The sequence below is a fragment of the Hermetia illucens genome, chromosome 5 (assembly GCF_905115235.1).
Source record: "Hermetia illucens chromosome 5, iHerIll2.2.curated.20191125, whole genome shotgun sequence".
NCBI classification, from domain to species: Eukaryota; Metazoa; Arthropoda; class Insecta; order Diptera; family Stratiomyidae; genus Hermetia; species Hermetia illucens.
This window is the reverse complement of record NC_051853.1, coordinates 61,811,211-61,837,091: the sequence shown is the minus strand read 5'-3', so window position 1 is coordinate 61,837,091 and position 25,881 is coordinate 61,811,211. Positions and strand designations below refer to the sequence as shown.

Below are 25,881 nucleotides of genomic sequence, written 5' to 3'. Positions count from 1 at the left end.
AATCAGCCGGTCATAAAATCGTTCTATTTCTTTTATAGGATTATGGAAACCCTTTGAAATGGCAATGCCAAAACCGTATTGAGTGTGTGGGCTGACTAAATAGAGAAGATTATAGCCATTTTCCCACTTTCGCGTTTTTTGGCACAGCTTTTGCACAAGACGATCGGGTTTTTTGTAGAGCCCAGATGTCAGATATTTTCCTAAGGACTTTGACAAGTTCCTCGGTCTTCCCAATATTATTTCTTTTACTTGGACTAATTTCCTTACGTTCTGATGCCTTCCATGCATCAAGACCCCTTACTAATTTCTCACCAGGACAGGAGCCAGTCCTACCGCGTCGACACCCTAACATATTCCGGAGGCTCAGGACTCAACACGATCATTTTGTTTTTCACGACATTGGATGTATTTTTTGGTTGGCCTGTTGCGGGACCCCTTATCAAGAGAGATCAGGTAGGATTTAGCATAGTGGAATAACTCCAACTATAATTGATTTATCTCTTTCCCTGATCTCAACATTTTATTTTTGTTTTACTGAAGATAGTACAAAGCATGTTGCCTCAAATCGTTCTCCTTTACGTGGGTTTAGAACCAGCATGCTATGTAAATAACATGTAAGGAAACGCTATTCATAAATAATATATTTACTGAAAACCTCTCCTTCGACATACGGTAACTATCTTGATAGTCGACTTTATTAGTGATCGTCTCTTACAAGGATGGCAATGTGACGTTTGACAGTAAGCTTCGATTTAATTTTCATTATGTCGACGTCCAAGTCGACTTTCCAGAATGTCTGGTTTTATCCTTCGATCATTCTATCTATCAAATTCAACCGTCTGAAATATTCTTGGGTACTTTTCCATAGTATGGTCTATTTATCATAATTGTAGTTTCTACCAACTCCGAAGAGAAGCTTCCTTACTCTAGTTATCCTAACGGTCAGATTTTCTTTAAGCTGCTATTTCTACAACAGTGAAGATTTTTTATGCCTGCGCCTCGTTCATAACGAAATGAAACCTTCCGTATTTCTGAAGATACAATTCCGGATCTATTAGAATATGACCTGAATATAATCACTGGCAGGTTAATTCTTCATTTCTGGCCACGTTCACAAAGCGAATTTGCGCAGTATCTTTATACACAATTTGAAATTGGAGTAACTTTCTGTTCACCGTAAAATAATGATTAAGTAAATATCTAAATGTTTATCTATCTGAAAACCCTACCGATATATGTCTATATTCATGTTTCGTCCAGAGTTTTATAAGTTTCACTTGAAATCATCTCAGTAATATACATATTTAGGTATTTTCGAAACTTTATTTAATCACTTTCTGTTAATAAATTATTTTATATTTCCTACAAATCTCCTCAACTTTCTGCAATTTGTTTCGTTATGTTTACACACGGCTCCATTTCAGCCGCTTCTAAGGCAAACATAGAATATAAATATTTAATTTCCAATAACAAATAGTACTACGTTGATATCTTATAATGCTATCAACGTTGAGCCGAAATCATATGGGTGAAAACCTCTTAAAACAAACGTAGTTAATCCATGATATATTTTATGATTTTAATTATATTAGAATTTAATTAGCAATCGCTCCTTTTGATATATCTGATAATGGTTAATGATGGACCAATCGTCTAATTAAGCTAAAATAGAAAAAAAATGTCACTTTTTTTCAATAAAATATAAAATTAGAAAATCAATGCTGGAGGCCTAAAGCCCAACCTTTTCATGAATCATTCAAACCTAATCAACATCAAACACAACATTTTACAGAAAATTTTCAATTTTGTCTGGGGTCAAAGATTTTTTATCTAAAACTTTTTAGGTTAATTGTATGCAAATTGATTGCAAACGGCACATAGGGCCCTGTCAGCGGAAATCACAGTATTTAACAAAGAGCCGAAAAAAAAAGATACTTCACCTTGCGATTGATCAATTGATTCTCCATTCATATTTCATTGGGTATTGTTTGGTTTGCTTTCAACATTTTTGACTTTTGCTTTGCATGCCTGCGTGGTTAAACAATTATTTTCAAATGCTAAGTGTATGCAAAAAAATTAGCACAAACGAACTTTGGAGTACTCTGAACAAGCCAAATAAATCTGACAACCCAATCAGTCATCCTGAAAATCTTAAGAAAGATTAAGAAAGAAATTTTTAGTTGAGTATGAAGTAAAGAAATGGATTAGTGAAGGTTAGACCGTTGTTGGGTGGTGTTAGCACTCTGATTGGTAAACGCTATTGAATTGGCGTTTTGTTATTGATTTCAGGGATTCGTACATGGCTAGGGTTGGCATCTAAGGTTGAGCCAGGTGCATTTGAATTTTGCATTCACTTTATTTATTGTTTCCACTAGACTGACAAAATAATCCATATAAAATCGTAGAAGTCAAAGGATATTCATTCTAGATTATTGCGTCCATTTAGGTTTCCGGTCTATGTAGTAATTTATCACTTAAAAACTAGCCAAAAACAAGTTTTCCATTCACAGAAGTCCACATGTGCAAAAAATAACTATTTTTATTCTCTTAGATTTGCATGGCAAACTTCCATCATGAGCTGTTTTCAAGACCATTCAATAGTTCGGTTACACGGGTCTCGCTTTCTTGAAGACCTTGAGTTTCAAAAAAAGGAACAGAACTACCATTGGAGAGTCGTATACTGCACGCTTAAAGTAGTTCAAACCCTCTTCCCCCCCGACGTTCCGGCATCTATTCGATCGCTTCCTTGAAAAAACTGCCAGATTTGAACTCAAAAAATTCTTGAAGTGAATTTTGAGTATTAGCACTGTTATTGAAGGAAATTTCGCTCAAAATGTTCGAACGTATTCGAAATAGATGATAATCGCATGGCTCGTGATACGGTGAATATTTCGGGCGTGAAAAACTTCCCAATCAAGCTCTTAAATGACCACTTTTGTCACATTTGCTATGTGAGGACGCTCATTGTCGTGCTGGAAATCCACTTGGTGCTGTCATTCAGGTCTTTTTCTTGAAAAGCCGCTTGATATCACTAGTACTAATTGTCTGACTTCCCGGGAGTAATTCGGTAGTAAATGATATCCCGTTGGTCCCATCATACACATAACATCTTCGTCTTTTCTGGATCAGGACCTTGTTTGGCGTTCCCTACTTTTGTTTGAAAGCAAGCACCATTTCTAATCGCTTTTGATTAAGCGACACAAAAACGACTTGTGCTGTTGTCGTGCCGAATGATGATTAGTGGGCAAAGAAGCTCTTTTTTGAAATTCGTTGATTTTTGCTATTCCCGTTCAAAACATGTGGTGTCCATACTAATAACTTTTGAATCTTACCCATGAATTTCAGATGTCCAACGAAGGTCGTAACCCATTATATTGGTGATTTCTCGTGTTGTTTGACGAGGATCATCATGGATTATTGCCTCCAAATGGTGTTCATCCAAGTTTGGTGATTGTCCAGAGTGTAGCAACCAAAATTTCCCTCCTTGAAGCGCGCAAGCCACCTTCGAGCTGTCCTTCGGGTGATAGCACTTTTACCATGAACGGCACACATGTTCCTTGTAGCCTCAGCTGCTTTTGCTCTAGAATGAAACTAGTCTAAAACAAAATGACAGAAATGTTCTTTTGACATTTCATAGCTCCGACTCTGAAAATAAAAATGTTTTTCTTCGATTTGAAGACTTTACTCAGTAATTGAAACAGAAAAATATTTATAAAAAAAAATCCCTTTCACAAAAAAAGGCCGGAAATTATTCTCAGACCTAATATCAAAAATTAAAAAGTGAAATTTTTGTTGACGGTTTCGATTGTCAAGGCAGAAGCAAATTCATACCGACATGGTACAGACTGAAATCGACAGTTTGAAACCTTTTCTTCCGTGTCCGGATAGCTGAGTGGCTACAGCACAAGGCTGTCGCACGGAAAGTTGGGGCTCAAATCTCACTGGTGGCGGTGGAATTTGTATCGTGATTTGATGCCGGATACCAGTCGACTCAGTTGTGAATGTGCACCTGAGTCAAATCAGGGTTATAATCTCGGGCGAGCGCAATGCTAACCACATTGCCCCCTACAGGGTACTGTAATCCTGTAGTGTACCGTTACGGTCTTGAATTAAGTGCTCTAACACACTTCAAGACCCTGATCCAATATGGATTGCTGCGCCAACGATTATTATTTGCCCCTCCCACCTACAAATGGATAATAAGCTTTTCTCTGCAGCTTTGGATGGTTAACAGGCAAGCTGGGCTGTAAAAAGAAAATAACAGGAGCGTGGTAACTCTGTTTAAGTTTCCATCGTCCGGGCCAAAAGCGACCCCCGCTTTTCAACCTTGCTACCAAAGAATTGCAAGTTGTTCGCTATTGCCTTTAGGAAGTTGTTAGGGGAAACCCAAATACCTTGAGGCTTGCTATCGTTTGACTATAAATCCTAAATCCTTAATTCCGAACGAGTCGAACGCCTTGTGTAGCATGTCATTAAGGTTAAAATGTAGAGCAATCTTCAATATTGACACTTATTGACACTCCATCATACTCAGCTTAAATTTTTTACGCCACTTCGGTTGTGATTAAGTCATCATGAAAATCGAATAGCATATTATGTACGTGTGCCTTGGATAGTACAAACTTCCGCGTTTCACTAACACCAAATAAACTTCACTTCGATTGCCATCTGTTCTACTTAGAATCATTACCAAATATTTAGATAGGACAGAGTTGTAAATTAAGTTGAGAAAATCAAGTGATTCGGAGCTTTTCCTATTCTGCGTCCAATGATCCATCTATTCAGAGAGTTTCCTATTTGCCACGCTCGCAGACGGCTGTCATTCTAAGGTAAGGTTCTCCTTTTCACAATCTAGGTAAATAGTTGAGCCTACCACATCGATTTTCTCTACACTTTAGGGAGCAGTATCTAATTAGAAATCCACACGACACATTATTTAACAAAGATTTAAACCTCAACAGGAGTTGAAATTTTTGCGTTCGGTTGCGTAATAACTACCATTGGCTGTACGACTGGTCTTTGGCCTTTGGTAGCAGGTCCGTACTTGCTGGTAGTTAGTTTGTGCTTAACCTCAAAGTGAATGGCTAGTAGATTCAGGAAAGCTTCGAGTGCCACGGACGACCTAGGTTTTTAGTGTGTCAATGATGGTTAGGCGTAGGTACCTTTGGAATGAAGTATCAGTAGTTTTCTGCTAGACCAGTAGCCAAAACTCTCTGGTCTTACGTACCAAATAAATTTAGAGGACTTTGGATATTATTTCTATGAATGAGCTGCAAAATTGTGCCTATACTATCTCATACATATTTCCTGCGAGAACTTACCGATAGTCACAACGGATGGATCAAATACTTCCACAAAAACTTTCTCGCTCTCCTCTTCAACGAAGACTCTCTCGTTCTCCAGAATCTCTCCATAGTGAGAAATTATACAAGGTAGGAGCGTCAGTACCAGTTTGTAGATCATCTAATTGATCTTCTTCGGATTTTAAACTTCAACCATATGAAGTATTTTCAATCATTACGAAACCTAAACGCCTGGGGTTTTAGAATATAATATTGGTTGATACCCGCTACTCTCCGCGAGGTTCGCAATATCGGGGATGCTTCCACAATATTGATGAGTTCTGATTTGACCGCATTGGCAAAAGTAGATCCATGGCCGAAGTCCTGTGTGAACTAAAGATTACAGAAACCTAGTTCCTTACTGAAACCCCACAGTTCTTGAGATAATGTCGCTGACTGAATTTGTTTATCTGCTATATAATGGGCATACCTAATGAATGTTTCAAAGCAACGAAGCAGGAACTGTTCCTTTTCGGGAGAAAAGAAAAGCGTTATATATTCAACGAGGAACTATGTTCTATTGATTGATGATAAGAAATCTCAAGCTCCCTCGTTAAATGCATGTTTCGACCTATCAGTTGATCTTCTTTTTCTTTGTCCTGTTCACAAGCGGAGATGGCTCGTCGTGATCAGTTTCGCCATCAAATGCCTGATCTGGATGCAATCGCGAGGCTTGTAAATCCCTATCCAGCGTATCAAACCACCGTTGTTTCGCCCTGCCTTTTGGTCGCTTGCTATTGACTTCGATGTTCACACCAATCTTGGCAAGTGAATTCTCGTTAGCGCGAATTACGTGACTATAGCTTCGAAAACGCCTCTCTCGCAGTTTTTCCACCATCGGTGCAACAGTGATGTAATCAGAACGTGTCACGCCATTAGTCCAACGCAACATCTTCGTCTCCATTACTGCAAGACGTCGTTCATTGTCTTTTATAGTCGGCTATCACCCAGAACCATAGAGAGCGATAGTTGATAATTTAAGCAATGAAGAACTTCTGGCTACCCATTGGTTTATGCTTATTTGGTTTTACTCTCCCAATTTGATTTTAATATTCTCTGAGATTACTATGTCGGTTCATCAACTTTCCCAGCCCATTTCATTCTTTAGTCCATGCTCACACTATTTGACTGCATTTCCTTCTTTTAGTCCTGGATAACAATATCTCTCATAATTACGCCAATTGGTCTATCCAGTTTTGGGCCCTCTCCGAATTGTATCAATATTTTTTTTTTTTTGGTTTTTGAGTGTAAGGTCGGTAAAATTCTTGATGTAGCATCACTTAGGTTACCACCTGGCTGGTGTATTCTTGACTACTTCCAAAACTGGATTCTCCACTCTGGAACCGCTTTTACATTATTTCAGAGTAGTTCTATTCTAAGTCTGTGGTGCCTTCGCCTTCAAAGCTTATAAAACTCTGTTGAATTCTCTGATTTCAATTTTCTTTTTTGACCCTGGTTTCATCGAAGTAAGGTTTTTCGTTAGATATCTTCAATAAATGTTGATTTGATTTACCAGTGCCCTTTGGTTTCGGTTATATTTGCAACAATATTGCTAACATTGTATGAGCTAATTCTCGGCTCGAGCTTTGTTCGCTTCTTTCCAACGTTATGTATTCCCGCATCATGAACTCCCAGGCAATGAAGATATTTGACAAAATATTCAAATCTGAAGAAGGCTCATTTCATGGCCCTTGAATTCCATAAGCTTTTGTTCTATTCCAAATCTTCTTTCGTTGTTGAGAAAGTAGGTTAAAGGGATTATGACAATCGATCAAGCAGGCCGAACCTACTTTTTAACGAGTCAAAGGCTGAAGAAATAGAAGTTTAAGTTCGACTTTTCTTCGGTTACAAACCGTGGGCCTACAACGATGACCGAGTTCTTAGCTTTCGTCCAGCGTTTTCTGTATGTGAGCAGATATTACGGCTGGAATATCTTCACCGCACCTCACCAGATTAAAATTATATGGCATTTCTGTGCGTAGGATCTTGTCGTACGTTATATTCCTGAGATCGGGAACTAGAATGGGGTCTTGAGCTACACCAAAGGTGATTTGTTTTCTTCGCATGCCATCACTGCTCCTGCAGGGCCACCTGAATTTTGAAAAGCCTATGTCAGCCGGCGATTTAGTATTATAGCTCCTTTCCAGCTGGGCCCTTCATATAAAGGGGTTTGCCTGCGAATAGCCCTTACTAAGCAGGACTCCTCCTCCAAATAGCGTTATGCATTATTCAGAAGAACTCGTGTGTCCGGATGGCTCAGTAGTTTAACCACCAGTCTGTTCTTTAGTATTTCCGTTGCTGTGGTCAGTTCATCTTCTGCAAAATATGGGGCACATCATATGCCTTTTCAGGCATGGCAAAAGAAGCCAGATTTGATCAATAGGTTTCACAGTCATAGTCTATTGAATTTAAACAAAACTAAATTTTTGACGACCGATCCCCATGAAACAGGGACAATCACTGTCAGCGGCAGTGATCTGCCCAGAATTAAGCGATTTAAATACCTCGGGTCAACGCTATCAGCCAATGGAGAACTGCGTTATGAAATTGCTTCACGCATTAACGCAATGGATGAAGTGGCGTTCCACAACTGGTGTTCTTTGTGATCGACGTATCAACGAACGTCTCAAATCTAAAATTTACCGCAATGTCGTCCGTCCAGTCGCTCAGTATGGTTATGAATGTTGGCCAACTATGAAAGACAATGAACGGCGTCTTGCGGTAGTGGAGACGATGATGTTATGTTGATCACATCCGAAATGGGGATATCCGCCATCGTTAAGGGGTTGAACCGATCGTGGAAAAGTTGCGAAAGAGGCATCTTTCATGGAGATCCCACTTCATGGTCACACAATTCGTGCTAACGAGAATTCACTTGCCAAGATTGGTCTGGACATCGAAGTCGGTGGTAAACGACCAAAAGGCAGGCCTAAACAACGGTGGCTTGATACGCCGGATGTAGATTTAAAAGTCTCGAGATTGCACCCAGATCAGGCATTCGATAGAGCCAAATGGCAAAACCGATCACGACGAGTCGACCCCACTTGTGAACGGGACAAAGGCTGAAGGAAAGAAGATTAAAGCTTGGTATGGGAGCCAACGTTCTCTCTTTGTCATTTTCGTTATTACTTCTCTGTGGCATGATATAATAAAAGTGTTAACTGGTATAGTCTCAAACGAAGAGCTACTGTCATTTTCGTTGGTATCCTTAAAACCTCCAAAATGGCACCATAAATTACTAGGTAACACGATTTGCTTGCATTTGAAAAAAGTGATTTAGGAAGTATTAAGAATATTTTACCCATTTTTCTACCTATGCCTCTGCCTCTGCATTTTTACAAAAAAATGTTCCGGCATGCTCGTCAAACCATTCTCTTTTTCTTTCAGCTGCAACTGGAAAAGTGGATCCTTTTTATAAGCAGCATCCAAATGTTCAATCCATATTTCTATTCATATCCTCAGTTCCGGTACGGAATCGAATTGCAGCATTTCTAGTGATTAGAGTTTTTGTAAAATTATTTCCAATTTGTTGCACAGCGCATATATCATATGGTAGCCTTTCACTCCTTTGGCGTCAATCGCGTCCAGCGGCCATCATTGTCGGTTTGCTAAAATATGTCTCGATTTTCTCAAGCATTTCCGAAAAAGCTTGCAAACCTGCTCCGTTGACCCGGTGGAGACGATTGCTACGACTGAGGGTGGCGGTAATTTTCTTTCTTTTTATGCACTTCCAGAGGACAGCTCCTAATTCTACTATTGATGCGACTGTGGTAGATTTGGATAATTGTGTGCTGTCGCTCAGTTGAAACCCAACTAACCTTGAAAATCTCCCACCGTCGGCGTTACGGTCACCAAAATTGTGTTCCCTCATCACAAGTTCGAGAAAAGTGTTGTCAGAGCCTATCTTGGCAATCAGATCGCCCATCAGGAGCACACTGCCAACTCTTACATTGGAAGTCTCCAGTGGTGATCATATTCCCTCGTTTGCTGTTTTGTATTCTTCGCGCCTTACAAATATGAGGGAGGCAATAGAGAACACGTGCCTCGGTTCTATCTCCCCTTTAAAAGGGACATCAAGTAGAAACATCCACCACCCCCCAGCCACCTGAGATATAATTATCGTTTATTAGTTAGTAATAGATTAGACGGTTCGTAAAAAAGCAAGGTAGGCTCCTTACGAAGGTGGCATTAGTAAGTGTAGACTGCATTTTGAATCACCTCTTGGGTACCTCGGATTTGAAAGTGAGAATATAGGACTCGCATGTTCGTTTCTATTAGCTTCCTTTATTAGAATTTATCTCCAAGTAATAGCACAATTTCACCTAATTTTCTGATGAAAAGATTGACACTCTTTGGATGCATCTTAATCTAAAACAAAGAGCCTTTACATTCATATCCCCCAGGTTCCCGAAGAGCTTAATAAACTTCTTGAATAAGCGCTAGGATTTTTTTCGCTGATCAAATTAAATTTGCTTCGACATTATCTTTTGATCACGTGGTCATCATTGTCCACCGTAACCTCGTATATCATCCAGGGTATCTGATGGCTACGCATAAATCAAAATTTCAAATTTTGGCTTGTCATTTCTCAATAAGTAGGTCTGCAGGTAACTCCATCCACTCCGACTGGCCTATTCATCGGCCATTCAATTAGTATTTTCGCAAATTGGGTCAAAAGCACGCGGGATGGATAATCCATTAACCTGAACACGGTCAAGCCGACCACTTGGAGTCTTAGATACTCCTTCAGACAAGCTGCACGTTTTGTATGGCTTAATGGATCAAATTGATCATGCCGCGCTCTTGTTGTTGCTGCTTTCTGTTGTGTGCCAGTTGCTGCCGTTACCACAGCCGCCCACCTTCATCATCCTCATCACGGTCTCCATCTTTTCCGTTTTGATTCACCCGATCAGGCTAACTGACTGACTAAGTAACTAAGTATCTAACGATTTATTGATAATGAAGAAAAAAGATATTCATTTTGATTGACAGTTTTTATCGGGCCAAGTCTTTCACTTTGAAGGTAGCGAGCGGGTTTTTTTCCATAACACGCGGCTTCCTATGAATTGCCTGTGTCAATTTAGTGTTTGGAGTGGATACCTGAGGTTGAAGTCCGGGGGTTAAGTGATCATTAAGCGATCGTTTATCGTATATAAATGCACCTGAGAAGGAAAAATGTGATGGCAACCGTTAATAAATTTATAATTATTTTCTTTGCATCTGATCTTGATTTTACCTTGAAAATGTTACTTGATTAGTTTAGATTGTTGGGTATCTATTTATGGTGGAATGGGTGACTTTACTGTCAACGTTTTAGTATCGAAATAAGACAGTATCGATTTTTTGAGATATGATTCAAGCGAAGGGGGAAAGATGGAAAAAGGATTCCAGTAAGAACATTGGATTTAGGGGAAGAAGACTAATCTCATATCATTCTTCCAAAAAGCCTATAAACAGTAGAGAAAGAATCAAACAAGGATGTAATCTATCGGCGCTTCTTCCGTTATACAGACTCTTCAGAGTTAACGAGATGTTTGGATCCATACGCGCGACTAAAAGTTTTCCTTGCCATTTCTCTTCAATTGTTGGGACTCTGTTTTGGGTTATAAAATCCATTCTGGTGCCAGGCCCACATTTTTTAGCAACTTGTGAGGGCCCGATATACCAACAATTTGGTAAACCACCCTAAAGTGACTAGCAGAGAAGCTTTCTATTTCGCCTAAATCCTCGAAAGATCGTCAAAGACTAGTTGACTGCGCACTTCGGTCACCCCATTGTCAAAGAGCAGCATGGTTCCGTGGCTTCAAACCTTCTAGTCTTTACCAACTTTGTTGTTAAATGCTTGAATTCACGCCAGGAGGTAGATGCTATTTATACCGATTTTTCCTCTCTAAACGATTTCCTCCTCTCTAAACTTTCATTACTAGACTTCCCTCCCTCAGTCATCGTCTCTCTCCTATTTCTCATAGCGTTCCTGCAAAGCTTCTTTTCATGGTTACTTATCTCTTTCTTTCTCTCCTTCCTCTGGTGTTCCCCAAGGCTCTATACTCGGCCCGCTACTCTTCCTGTTTTTTATCAATGACCTCCTCCAGGTGAGGCCTGCCCGTATTTGCTCTATGCAGACGACCTTAGATTGTTTGCCTCAATTTCGTCTCCGTTGGACTGTACTGTCTTACAGTCCAACCTTGATAATTTAGTCCTTGGGTGATCGGTCAACAAGCTAACATTGAATGTCAACAAATGCCACTGGGAGTGGTATTCACTTAAACCCTCCCCAACATCCTTTTCCTATTCTCTCAGTGGACAACCCCTTTCACTACTGACCTCCTTCAAAGACCTGAGTGTAATATTCGACGACAAACTTCGTTTCAATTCCCACTTCGTTGATATCATCAACTCTGTAGCTTCCAAAATGTCTGGTTAGGATAAAACCTCCCTCCTCCGACTTTACCTCAATCCAGCCCTCCTTAACACTCTTCAATTCCCTTGTCAGAAATATCCTTGAATATTGCTGTGTAGTCTGGTCCCCCTTTCGCATTCGTGACTGCCGCGCTCTTGAAGTTGTGCAACGCAAATTCACCCGGACCCTCTTTTACAAAAAGAACCTTCCACGAGTTGATTATCCGTCGCGACTCCGCACCCTCAATCTCCATTCCCTACAGCAACGCCGTATCTGTCTTGATATGTGTACTCTTTTCAAACTCTGCAATTGTCTGATGAACTGCTCCGCCAACTCGGATATTACTTTCGGTATCGCCTCGTCTCATAACACACGTATTTCGGACATTTTTGTTGTACCCTTCGCGGAGTTCGAGATTTACTTCCACTCTCCGATCCCGGGGCTATGCGTTCCTACAACGCCCTTCAGCTTGGGTCCTTTGCCTGTACTTCCTTCTCTAGTTTTAAGCGTAAAATAAGCCATTCACTTGCTGCTCCCTCTGAGGACAATATGGAATAAGGAATTTGTCTTCCGTGTATTGTCCTCATTAAATAAATAAATAAATAAATCATTTACTCGTTCCCAACTTTCGGGTTTATGACAATGAACAGAGTGGGGAGGAGAGTCGGTTATAAGGAGATCACTCGAAAAATCGAGGTATTGGAAAAACCATGCTCAATTTCGTACAGTTGAACGGACCTTAATACCTGAATGGGAGTCTGGAAAGTTGAGAGGCAAAGGATACTCTGAATTGCAGCTTGCGTACCAATCATACTCGGTATGCTTAACACAACCGAGAAAGGGTTTGCGAAGCTTATAAGGAAGCTCGTTGAAGCGATACGCGCTGTATGGGTTTTGTCCAAAAAAAACACCACTTTAAGAGCAAGGAGTTTCATAGTGGATCTGTCATGGAGCGTGACGAGGAGCGCGACGAGGAGCGCTACTCGTTGAAACCGATGACAAACGAGAAAATTCATTCCTAGTGCCGGTCTACTTCTTACAGACATAGAGCGATTATCTGAGAGACCACTCCCTGCTCTATGTGATGCTAGAGAATCAGCGGAGATAGCTCAGAGATTCATCCTAGTGCCGCATCTCTAAAACGCTCGCTGAGAGAACCTGTTAGGCCTCGGGGTACGGGGGTGATGCTGAGGTGTGCTAACAGATCGAGCTGCGTTGAACATTAATTATTGCAACATTCTGGCCCTTCTTTCTACGAAAAAGATTGACCTCGAACAATGCAGGGACATCTTTGAACTAGAAATTCTTTTCCTCCTCTTCTTTCCCGTTGGTAATGGATGCCCTGCTGTGGCTCCTGGAGGACAAAAAAGTTTTCACGCAAGTATTCGCAGACCTAGCCGTAATAATTACCGGGAAGTTTGCGGACCCAGTATGTGACCGCTTGAACGCAACTCTGCATGAAATCCACAGTTGGTGCCTCCGCAAAAGACTCACGGTGAACACTAGGAAAACTGGACTAGTTGTGTTCAGTAGGAACGTCAAGTGGGGTAGCTATCCACTACCCCCCTTACCAGGGGCGGAAATCCAGCTGGCGCAAACAGTCAAGTTTTTAGGAGTACATTTCGACTCCAAGTTAACGTGGAAGCAACATATCTAGGAACAATATCAGAAATCCTGCAGATTGATCTGGGGTTGTAGAAATGCGATAGGTAAGACCTGGCGACTTTCACCAAAACGGATATACTGGATGCATTCATTCATAATAAAACCCATTTTGATATATGCATGCGTCATCTGGTTGCCGAGACTGAACTTTGCTAACAGCAGGAAGCTGGCTTGGTTACCTAAGTGTTACTGGAGCAATGAGTACTACGTCGATTGCGGCATTTGAAGCTATTCTAAATCTACCCCCATTCACTTGGATACCATGGGGGCGTGGAAAGGCGGCCAATCATACCATCATGCGTCTATCTGGAAATTTCTTGACAAACATCCGGTAGCTCTGATGCAGGCCGATCATATGGTTTCAAGATTCGTCTTTGAAAAAACATACACTATCATAATCACCAACAGAGAAGAATGGTCAATAAATGACTATGAGTCTTTTCAGATTACAGACTTAATAATCTTCACCGACGGATCAGTTATGCGAGCGGATCGGACGCAGGGGTGTTCTCGGGGAATCCGATTATGGAACTGATCCGACCCCTCGGAAAAATGACGACCATATTCCAGGCGGAGATATATGCCATTTCATTGGCAGCGGAATAATGTCTGCGACAAAAATGGAAGAGTCGAACACATTCGAATCGTTCCGGCAGTCGGGCGGCATTATCAACACTAAACAGCAACGACATATCAAGTCAGTTGGTGTGGAGTTGTCATCAGGTGCTACTGAACGAAGCATTCCTGATGTGTGCGCCGAGGTACTCAAACATCGCTGATAATGAGGAAGCTGACAGACTGGCCCGCCGAGGATCTGGATCCACAATGGTGGGGCAGCTTTTGGAATCACTGTCAAGCTTGCTCTGAAGGGTGAAATTGCAAGGATTCGCGCAGCCGAGTGGAGAAATTTGAACTCTTACCGGCAGGTGAAAATTTGTGAAAGAATCTGGGGTCGCTACAGCGGCATTTTTGTTGTCCCTTAAGAAGTGGGACATGAAAACCTTAGTAGGGCTTTTAACGGGACACTGCTCCTTAAACTATCATATGAAAAAGATTGGGGTGGTGGTTTCGGCTGTGTGCAGCCAATGTGAGGAGGAGGAGGAGGAGGGCCGTGCACTTTTTATGCAGCTGCCCGGCCTCCTCAGATCTCAGACGAAGACACCTTGGTAAGGTTTTCTTGAATGAAGAATCTGCACACTCTCTGCCTTTGGAGAATGTTCTCAGATTCGCTAAAGCCTGCGAACACCGTAGACGGGAAGCCATTGAATAGGCGATTTACGGGGATAGTATAATGGGCCTAACAATGGCCTGAGTGCTCGGAGCTGCGGCTCACCCTAGTAAACTAAACTAATCTAAACCTTCTTTCCCATTAGTAAATGGGATTGCTTTACTTGAAGGCTCGCTAAGGCGGCTTTAAGCTGTGTGCCAGACGGTTCTGAGCTAGTTCTCTGATGTCGTAGATTTAGTAGACCAACGGCTTACCAATAAGTCTCTTCAACGCCCTATCCTACTCAACAAAAAATAATTACTATATGGTTCCAAAAATGCGTTGAATTTAACAGAGAATCGATACCTTACCTCAAAGATCTTCTCATACTCCACTGGGTATCTGGGTGAAGGTACTTCAACTAAATTTTTGCAAAGATTGCGTTTGCCAATGCGCAGTTTGCCTGATCATGACTAGCCGTGCAGTCATTACTCACCGAGAAGGAATGATAGTATTATGACAACTATACAAACTGGATTAGTCGAATCTACATATGCACCTGCAGGTTTTTTCGCCTTTTGCCTTAAGATATAATAGTCACAACGTCTCAAGATCAGACAAGGTCAGGATTCAGGTGATTGACACACTTAAAAAAAATTGTGCATGTTAACTTCAAGTCCAGCTACAAATGCCACTTCTGGGATTGCTGTTCATCCACGGTAGTGGCACGAATGGGTCATGTTCTCAGGTACGCTTACGTGCCTTCCTTAACGGTACCTCAATGCTCAAGTGGTTCGTACTTGTTGGCACATTTACATTCCTCTAATTATCATTTTGTATCAAATCAAGTTAACATGAACTACTTAGGCAAATTATGATTTATCTGCTGTCTCCCCTGCTCGCTCGAGAGGGAACAATTTGTTTGCGATATGATTGGGCAGCCAGAGATATTCCACTGGAGACCATGCCTTGGATCGAGTTTGAGCATCTCGTCTCCGCGCCATTCCGTCATAATTAAATATGCAGAACTAATTTTTCTTCCGGGGAGAAAGAAATTTGAATTTCTGAAAGTTGAATCAAAACATATTTGCTAACGACATTAGTTGGGTTTCTGGCAATTAGCAGCTTGTCATTCGTTGGGACACTTGTTTGGTGTTCTGTTTTTTAGATGCCGCTTCGTGGAAAGCGCTACTACTTGTTGACATCCAAAGATACTGGTCTATGTTGCTAATTATGTTAAATCAGAGTTTCATGCCTAGTTTTTGGGAAGATCTAATCTGGGTTCTTAAGCCAACTTTCACATTTTTTTATAATTTGCGGGTCTTTGGTGGCTTCGTGTGAAACTCTTGTTATAAATAGCCACTGACAACCGTCCCAAATCTTGATTTAAAGATTTGCAGATGCATATGTATGTATATTTGTATAAATAATATTTTATTTGTGTTCCAGTATTTCAGAATGAAACTATGATGTCACTGAATCGATGAAAGTAAACGGTGCCATCTTTCTTATAAAATGTTTTCTCCTTATTTGTCCGTTCAGTGATATCTTTCAAGATTATCAGTATGAAATGTATCTTTTTTGTAAGGTACGAATATTTTCACTTATATTTCATGATTTACACTTTCTTGAATAAAAAGTCCACAGTATTTTTTCAATTTTTTTTTGATATTTTTTAGTTCTCACTTCTGATAATTTCACAAACTTTCAGCAGATATTTGGTGGTCAATTCGCTCCATGCAGAATGAGCCTTCATAACCACTGATTTATGCTTGGGGCAAATATTGTAGTTACTTCTATCTAGGTAACCGCAAATAACGTTTAGGGTAGTTGTTTGTAGCTTGAGTTAAACCAAAGGAAAGAAATCCCCACAAATGTTGCTTTTAATAGAAATATTGCATTCAATAGCATTAAAAGAATGCAAACTTTTTATTCTCCAACATAAAATAGATACAAAGGTATCTGAACGAAATGTAAATGCTGCTAGCACTGACAGTAGCACTAGGTTTGACATCAGTTGAAAGGCCGGAAGGGAGGTAGAATCCTCCTGACGCTAGTGATGATCAACTACAAAAGTTCTGACAAACTACCCAAATCGGGAATAATGTCATCCACGTGACAGTTTCGTGAAATTTCCTCTGGTGCACACAGGTATTTGGTTTGACCTATTTTGGTTGGTTAAGGTGCTAATCGCGTTCCTTATGTGTCTGTGTTTAACTGGTATTGTTTGTATTATATCTCAAGTTAATGAATTGAAATCTTCTATCTTGTACGGAAAGCTTAATTTGGAGATACGTTTTCTCGGTATCAGCCACGAGGACGTATTTTGGTAGCTTAAAGCAGAATAAAATTGCAAGTGAATCATCCTGGACAATCGCCGGTGTCTATGTTCATATCAAATATAATCCTCACCGTGACTGTGCTGCTGCCTGGTTTAAGGACACAATGGTGTGGCAGATAGTAATGTGCGCTTGGTATATTTGGCGTTTCCTACATGTTACTTACCGCTAAGTGTCAGTAAAATTCACATACTCGTCATGCAGTTGGAAATTGCAATTTCGTATAGAATGTTTGAAGCGCCATATGAAGATATATGTTACCGATGCTGAGGAAGCTCAACTAGACTCTTAATTGCTATCTGTTCCTCTTACCATCCTGTAACAATCCAAACCTGATGACTATTTTCGAGCTTAATTTGCCTTATTGAAAGTACTTGATAAGAAAAATCCACTTTGAAAAGCAGCTTTCCACTATACACCTGAAAATATTCGGTTCAACAACCGCACCCAGCTTAATTTTTCCTGAGATGTGAGATTAGTTCGTTCTTTAGAAAAGAAGTTCGCTTTACCATACAGAAAACAAGTCGGGAAGCCGGAAGCTGAACCCTTAAAGTATGAATGGTTTTGTGTGTTTCTTATATAAAAATATTCGTTCAATTTGTACCTAGCATGTATGTAATGTATATAAATATTATATTATATCAGAATATTGACTATAGCGTGATACTGCCATTAAAAGTCTTGGGATATGCATTGAAATCAAAACTTGTACCTACCTTTGTTAGTAACGGTGCGATTTTCACCAAACTTGGTAAGATCATACTCTATAGTGTAGCTTATATTACTCTTTCTAGGAACAACTCAAGGGGGTTATAGTGACACACAAACGCAACCGACCCACTTATGAACGGGACAAAAGCTAAAGAAAAAGAAGAAGACTATTGTTAACTTTATTTAAACAGATATCAGTATGGAGGGTATTTCGAAGCTTAGACCCCATACAGTCGGAGCTTGGCAATTTTTTTCAGGTTTCTGTTGAGTAGGTTCTAAGAATAGGTCCGTGAAAGAAATGTCCGCTTTCCAGCCCCCGCCTTCTCTCTTTTGAACCGAGACCTTTCAGATGACCATATTTTTCGAAAAAAAAAGAACACCTTCCCTTTTGCATATATGGAGGCTAAGAGGGGTCTCCACGTAGAACAATGTTACTTTCTACATGCATGGGCGTTCACAGTTCCCGCCCTTCCACAAAATTTGGTGTCAACCAGTATAACCGTTTCTGAGAAAAGTGCGGGTGAGAGACAGACAGACAAACAGCAAACCGACTTTAATAAGGTTTCGATTTAAACCTGTTGGCACCTGACAGCAGTAGGAAAAGCTTTAATTAAACAAATGCAAGGCACGAAGCTTAAGAATATCACTTGAACCAAAATATGCAACCTAATTCAGAATGACTGAAAATTGAGCCAACTCCTGAGTGGTACGGCGAGAAAGGCGAGAAGATTCCCGAAACACTACCGAGGAATACTGATTCTCACTATGGACATCAGGAATGTCACTGTTATTATGGGAGAGACTATTCGTCTCTGCCAAAAACGCTGGGTCATTTGGACGAAATTTAAATGAAAATGCTAGCAAATATCATGTTTTATTTCAAGGCTTATATATATTGTAACATATACATACATGCCGGTCACATTCAGGATTTACAAGTTACAATAAGCCCGATTGTAGGACAGGCCTATTATATTAAGTATGTGTATTCCTGTCTATGGCATTTCGAAAAGACTATCGTGCATGGTGGAAGGTTTGTTTCCCACCCAGTTGAAAAGACAAAAGTTACCTGCCGTGTGGCTGCTCCTGACTAAGCTGGTTGTCCCTGGTTGCTTGCCTCGGTTAATCGAGAATTATCTCTAGTCATGTATGGTTGAATGCTTGGATTTCGCATATCAACATTGATTGACTTTGCAAACGACCTAGCAATAATTTGAAATGACAAACACCTTGCGGACTTGAAACTGTATAGAGGTGAGACCATTCATGTTGTCAAATCATAGTTATGAATGTGAAAACTGGCCCTAGCAAACGTATATTAATAAATGGGACGATTGAACATGTAGAGAATTAAATTACCACCTGACACGGATCAGAAGGAAGTATTTGCATAGTTTCGGATTGTACGAGCCTCCCGACATTACGTTCAATTATCCAAGGTTCATGGAGAAGAGAAGGAAGTTGGACAACGTCCTGAAACTTGCAGAGGAAATGCTGAAGTGGAACGAATTAAAGCCGCAATAGTCATTATCGAAAAGAGACTTTTTGAGTTGAGTCTAAAATGAATAAAAATTTGTGGACTACCAAACTGAAAATTTTGAAATTTTAGTGCTACCGAAGGGTCCACAACACCTTTGGCTATCGAAAACGGATTATGATTCGTTTTTTGGAATGTGTACACGCTCCTCAATAAGGGTATCGAGGGTCCCCAGAATGCTCGCTTTCTTCAACTTGAGCCGGAATCCTAGCAATATAAGCTCGACATTCGAAGTAAGAAGGTGGGACTCTGAAAAGTACTCCTCTTCCTCTTGCAACTATGTTCTTTTGTACTCTGGAAAGCCAAGAATCCGGTGTCAGGTTGCTTCTAACGGTTATGGCAAGACGCACCCTCTTGATCTGAAAGCCGGTAACTAACAGACTTCTAACTGCAAGATTCTGGTTCAGGTTAAGGAGCACTACAATTGTATAATGCTATGCACCAATGGACACTTCTGATGTAGTGGAGAAGGATGCTTTGTATGGACTATTAAACGCAGTTCAGGAGAGGCTTCCTAAATGTCTGGAGGAACACAGTCTTGGCGACGGCAACGGTAACGAAAACTTCCATCGCCTCGTCATTGGTGGCACATTGTTCAAGCGCAGAGCCTGTCACTTGGGTTTTAATTGACCGACGCTGTACTAGGAATTAGATTGGTCAGCGTTAGATTTAGGAGCTCTCTCCTGGATGTGCGTAGCAAGAGAAGAACTGACGTCGACCTTGAAAGGGATCGTTTACGTTTGCTTGCGTGTTGCGTTCACCACTTTTTGCGGGATTGAAAAGCTGCGACCTCCTAAGTTTAACATACTTGCAGTAGCGAATATGAGCATAAAGAAGAGCACAAGATACCTGTGACAACCGAGGTTCAGACACCGGGCAATGAGATCGAGAGGCTGAAGATCTACACCCTCAACCATCGCGCCATTTGGACGTTTGGTTCCTTTTTATTTTCCACTTCGAGGAATACTAACGTCCTAATAATATGTGGAATCGCACGAAATTCATCGGACTCGTGATATCAAATATCTCTTCACATAAATGGTCGCCCCCGGCTACAATTATTTATTTATAGATTCTGGTTTTCTTTGTCTACTCCGAAATTTGATTTTTTCAGTCGTGCTAATTCAGTGAAATACGGAAATTTTTTTTGCGTTTTCTTTCAGCCTTCTTTGAACAAGAACCTTCTTTCTTTAGTCTCTAGCCAGCATCGAACACCGAAATAATATTCCGCTCAACGCGGGGGTAAATCCACTATTCGCCACCATTCACAGTGAGACATCCTGCTCTCTTCAACATCATCAACGCCGCAACACCCGGTATCCGGTCTAGCTCTGCCTTAATAAGGAACTGCAGACATCCTGGTTTTGCGCCGAAGTCCACCAATTCGATATCCCTAAAAGCTGTCTTGCGTCCTGACCTACGCCATCGCTCCATCTCAGGCAGGGTCTGTCTCGTCTTCTTTTTCTACCATAGATATTGCCCTTATAGACTTTCCACGTGGGATCATCCTCATCCATACGGATTTTGTCATTGTATAGGCTATGGAATCGTCCATCCTCTTCTTCTCTCGAACGCGGCCAAGAGTTCGCAATTTTTCTTGCTAACAACCCAAGTTTCCGAGGAATACATGAGGACTGGCAAGATCATTGTCTTGTACATTAAGAGCTTTGACCCTATGGTGAGACGTTTCGAGCGGAAAAATTTTTATAAGTTGAAATAGGTGCTGTTGGCTGCCAAAAACCTTGCGCGGATTTCATCATCGTAGCTGTTATCGGTTGTGATTTTCGACCTTATATATAATAAGAGAAATTATCAACGGTCTCAAAGTTGTATTTTCCTATCCTTATTCTTCCCGTTTGACCAGTGCGGTTTGATGTTGTTGGTTGGTTGGTTTTTGGTGCTGACGTTGCCACCATATATAATACTTTGTCTTGCCTTCATTGATGTGCAGCCCAAAATCTCGCGCCGCCTGCTCGATCTGGATGAAGGCAGTTTATACGTCTCGGATCGTTCTTGCCATGCTTTCGATATCGTCAGCATAGGTCATTAGTTTGGTGGACTTAAAGAGGATCGTACCCCTCGCATTTACCTCAGCATCACGGATCACTTTCTCGAGGGCCAGGTTAAGGAGGGTACATGATAGGGCATCCCCTTGTCGTAGACCGTACTTGATGTCGAATGGTCTTGAGAGTGATCCTGCTGCTTTTATCTGACCTCGCACCTTAGTCAGTCTTATCAATTTCGTCGGGATACCGAATTCTCTCATGGCCGTGTACAGTTTTACCTTGGCTATGCTATCATAGGCAGCTTTAAAGTCGATGAAGAGATGGTGCAACTGATGTCCATATTCCAACAGTTTTTCCATCGCTTCCCGCAGAGAGAAAATCTGATCTGTTGATGATTTGTCTGGAGTGAAGCCTCTTTGGTATGGGCCAATGATGCGACTATCTCGATCATCATACAGTTCAAGAGCATAAGCCATATATGAGCAAAAGGCTTACATTTACAAACAGAGGACATTTGGCGTGAAGGTTTTTCGTGTCTTCCAAATTTTTTTAGCTTCCAGGGCATGGAAGGTCTCATTATCCAGGCTATTGGAATCTTCCCTGAATTTAAGAATCCAGCTTGGATTTGATCCTTAAATTCGACTGTCAAGATCATGACTGGAGGACATTTCAATCATTCAACGAAAGAAAGAAATTTGAGGAGAATTTCCCGACATTGGCTTTTCTGATTTTTTTGAAGTAACAGAAATATTGTATTTGGGGAACCAAACTCATGGCGCTCCCTTCTGAGAAGCGAAGGTAGCACGCAGTTGTTTCCGGGAATAGTAGTAGTATTCGTGTTTCTGAGAAGATCCTGTCTTACCTCTATGAAGGGGATAGTTGGTTCCCGAAATATAGTATTTGCGTTACTTAAAAAAATTCCTTTAACCAATATCCGAAATTCTCTTTAAACTATTGTTTTTGGTTTGAATATGATATAAGGTCTAATTGGATCCTGGTTGAGACCGCTGTGTGTACTAATAATACAAATAATACTATAGTGTACCATGAGTGCAACAAAATCTACTGGAAGACGAAAAATTGGACAGTTTCCAATTATTTAAATGTGCACAACAATCACTCACCTGAGATCATATCTATAGATTAAATCTAGGGAACTAACTTGGATAATTAACCTCTTATCCCAATTAAATCTGTTATTGTGATGAACAGCAACTTATATTCAGCAAGAAGAAAAGAGTGGAAGATTACAGGGAGACTACAGAACACTCGAGCTACAACTATTATGAATGAAAACTACAGATAACGAAACAATATCTCATAAGATATTTGTATATTTTCTTTCCAAATATTAATATTCATATTATGCAATTCTTGGCTCATTACACAATTGGATACTTCGCCCTATCAATGTCTCAACAAAAGAGTTTGCATCTCGAGGAGTCATTGACTGGCTTTTTGTTTGCTTCCACATATAATTCTCATGACCAACACTCAGCTGTAGATTTATCTTAAGTCAGACGATCCGCATCAATTAGTCACGTCATCTTGCGGGTGCATGTTCCAAGTAAGCCGCAGCCTCAACTGCCCCTTCATGTGTGAAGAAAATAACACAATGGGCCACTTTTATTATCAGGAAGGCAACAGAAACTGCCGAGCAATTACTCAATTAGCAAAAGGCATTAAAAATGTCCAAAGCATAGAGGTCTGCAGGCTCAGGATGGTGGGCATCTATCTACCTTTGTTGATTGTTGCATAAGATTGGACACCCTAACTGAGCAGCTATGATGAATAACGTAATAAAAGTTGATAAATGCGACGGTGATATGATAGGTTGGTGTTACCGACTGGAAGAGTCTGAACTATTTAAAATGAGGTTACAGTTTAGAGGTCGATTCACTTGCTGGGAAATTTCCAGGAACATTCTACTACTTTCACCACATTTAATCCAATGTTGTCCTCTGTCCTCCGCATATTGATCAAATCACAATCAAGAGGCAGTGGGTCACTGAACTCTCTAATTGTTCCTCTCCATCTTTACTGGAATAATTCAGCTCTTCATCTGCAAAGGACTTCTAGGATATTTATCACCGATCTTGAAATATGGGGCATACAATGGTAACACATTTCATTTTACTACAACCATAGAAGTCTTCCACCGTTTGCGAAGCTATAAAAGAAACAATTAAGCAATCTTCGAATAGTTCTCATATAAAATGTTATAACGTTTGAAGATACGAGCGTGGCATTCACCAGTCATAAATCCATTCTCTGACTGCCTTAGTCATAGATTTTAGGGTATAATCCCTCATCCGTGCTGACGCACAGGAGAATGACTGTTTGCAGTTCATTCCGGTGGGTATATTGGAATGCAAATTTTTTCTTGATTCAGTATCGCTAGATAAGCGTTCTTGAGATTGTGCGCAATGTTTCAGTCAGAACTTTTAAAGTGAAAGGTCCATTTCTGCATTCAAAAAATCTCAGAGACCATTCGTACACATATGTCTATTGGGGGACATAAAATAAAGTCAGTCATTTTGGTCGTCCCTCGTGGCCCAGGCATAAATCAAAACTAGTGGCAGACCTTGGTCCACGTAGCAATCTGGCAATTTCTTTGCATTCTTGTTGCCTGTCACCACAGCCCCATCTCCCCCTTTCTCAGACTACGCTGACCGAATTTAATAAAATGTTCAAATATAAAAATAAAAAAGGCATGACAACATTCCTCCACGCACGATCACTTTAGGATTGGGATCAATTAACAACTTTTAGTATTTTACTGCCAATTACTCTTGGAGTGTATTGCATAACGTTGACAACGAGCAGATCATGAAGCCAAAGTATGGAGCCGGTCAGTGAGCCGCAGTCGGTCATATGTGGTTATAAAATACGCAAGTGGATACATATGTGATCCATTCCATTCACATTTCACATATCAAATATACTCGCTTGTAAGGTGGCCGCGGTCAGTGGTAATTGCACTTGTAGGACTTTGCTGAGGTTCCAAAGTATCGGCTTGGATCTGTCAAAAATGATCTAGTGTGCGGCTTGGTTTGATGGAGGAGCGAGTTGAAACGAACGTTGGCCTCAATGATATCTTTTCCTTTTTTCTTGTCACTTTTTGGCGAGTTTTAGTATTTAATTAATAGGTCAAGTGAATATTGGCGGTTGACGAACTCAAATGAGATTTTTTATGGATTTGGTTACTTTTTCATCCATTCATGCTTTTGCGGTTATTGAACGTCTAGTCGAATGCAACTAAGTTTAATTTTAGATGCTATTTGCTCATCTATGCTCTTAAAATTAGTTTAATGCATCTGTCATTTATTTCCTGCCTTTTCAAGTAAAGGACATCTTGGGGTCTAATTTTCTTAATAAAATGGGTTAAAGCACAAAAAACTTGAAGACTTTTTTGAAAAATGATTTTCAAGAACAATAAAACCCAAAGATTTCGAAAAGTTAAACAACAATAAAACCATAATAAATTAGGCCTATTATGATGAGCGAACCACCAAAGCAGTCCTTCCAAAATATACCAGAACCTTGGATAACTCTTTCAGAAACCAACGTGGGTTGCCAAAAAACTGTTGAGTTTAATACTATAATATTATTTTAGTTACGTATATTTGCATTCTCCAACATTTACCATGATATTGATTTTTATTTGCAAATACCGATATTTCGGGAACCACTTGCTCCCTAACAAGTCCTTGTCGCTAACAAGGACTTGTTAACACTGATGAAGGGAACAAGTGGTTCGCAAAATATCGGTATTTGTAAATAAAAATCAAGACTAGTGAATAGGAAAAACAAGTTTTTATTATTTCAAATAATTAATCGCTAGAGACACCGCCTAATTACATTCAGGTACACTTGATGCCTCCGTCTAACAAAATATCTCCAATTTATTATTGTATCTCAGGATTTCTGTTAGAGGGTGTGATACTCACTGCACGTGGAGTACACCAGCACCAAGAATCTGATGCCTCACGTATCCAAAGAGGGGCTCTTCAATAGGAAGTATTCCATAGACTACGCATACATATCGTCTTGTTGTATTCCGATTCCTTATGGAAGACTCGTTGTCAGTTTCTGGCAGTACATTAGCCACTGCTACTGACACTCCAATTGTTAGTCCTAGTCCCGTCATAGCAAAAATCGATCCATTTTTTTTACTAAGGCATTTGAGATTTCATATTCTTCTACACCACAAACATATTCCGCAAGGATTTGCGAGGTGATCAAAGAAGTGCTTAACGGCTGTTTGGCTATTGTTGCAGATTACGATGCGTTTGTCTTTCAGATACTTGTCAGTCATCCAGATCGCTGCTGTTAGGATGGCATTCACTTCGGCCTCAAAATCCATTGAATATTGTCCCAAATAAAAAGCCTACTTCTACTTTTTATTTGAAGGTAGACCTCTGCTTCAGAAGCCTGCTCTAGTCTGGTCTAGTTAAGAGACCTCATTTTTCTGGTTCGTCCAGGTTTTCTTTGCGTTTAACAATAACTTTACATCTTCTACCAACCAGATTCCGGGACATTTGTGAATCAAATCAAATAAAGTCAAATCATCATATTCTGTTGCAGTACTACAAAAATTTTGAAAAAGGACAAAATCAATGTTGGCGAATATCCCAATCACGTACTCAGCTTTCAGAGTTCCGTCCTCTTCTC

At 40.4% G+C, this 25,881-nt stretch overlaps 1 protein-coding gene across 4 annotated transcripts in view; it reads left to right on the top strand.

Annotated features, from left to right (window-relative positions):
• The window catches only part of LOC119656513 (MICAL-like protein 1), a 322,282-nt gene that overhangs the window by 217,067 nt on the left and 79,334 nt on the right, over window positions 1–25,881 (top strand). The gene's annotated exons all lie outside the window — the stretch shown is intronic.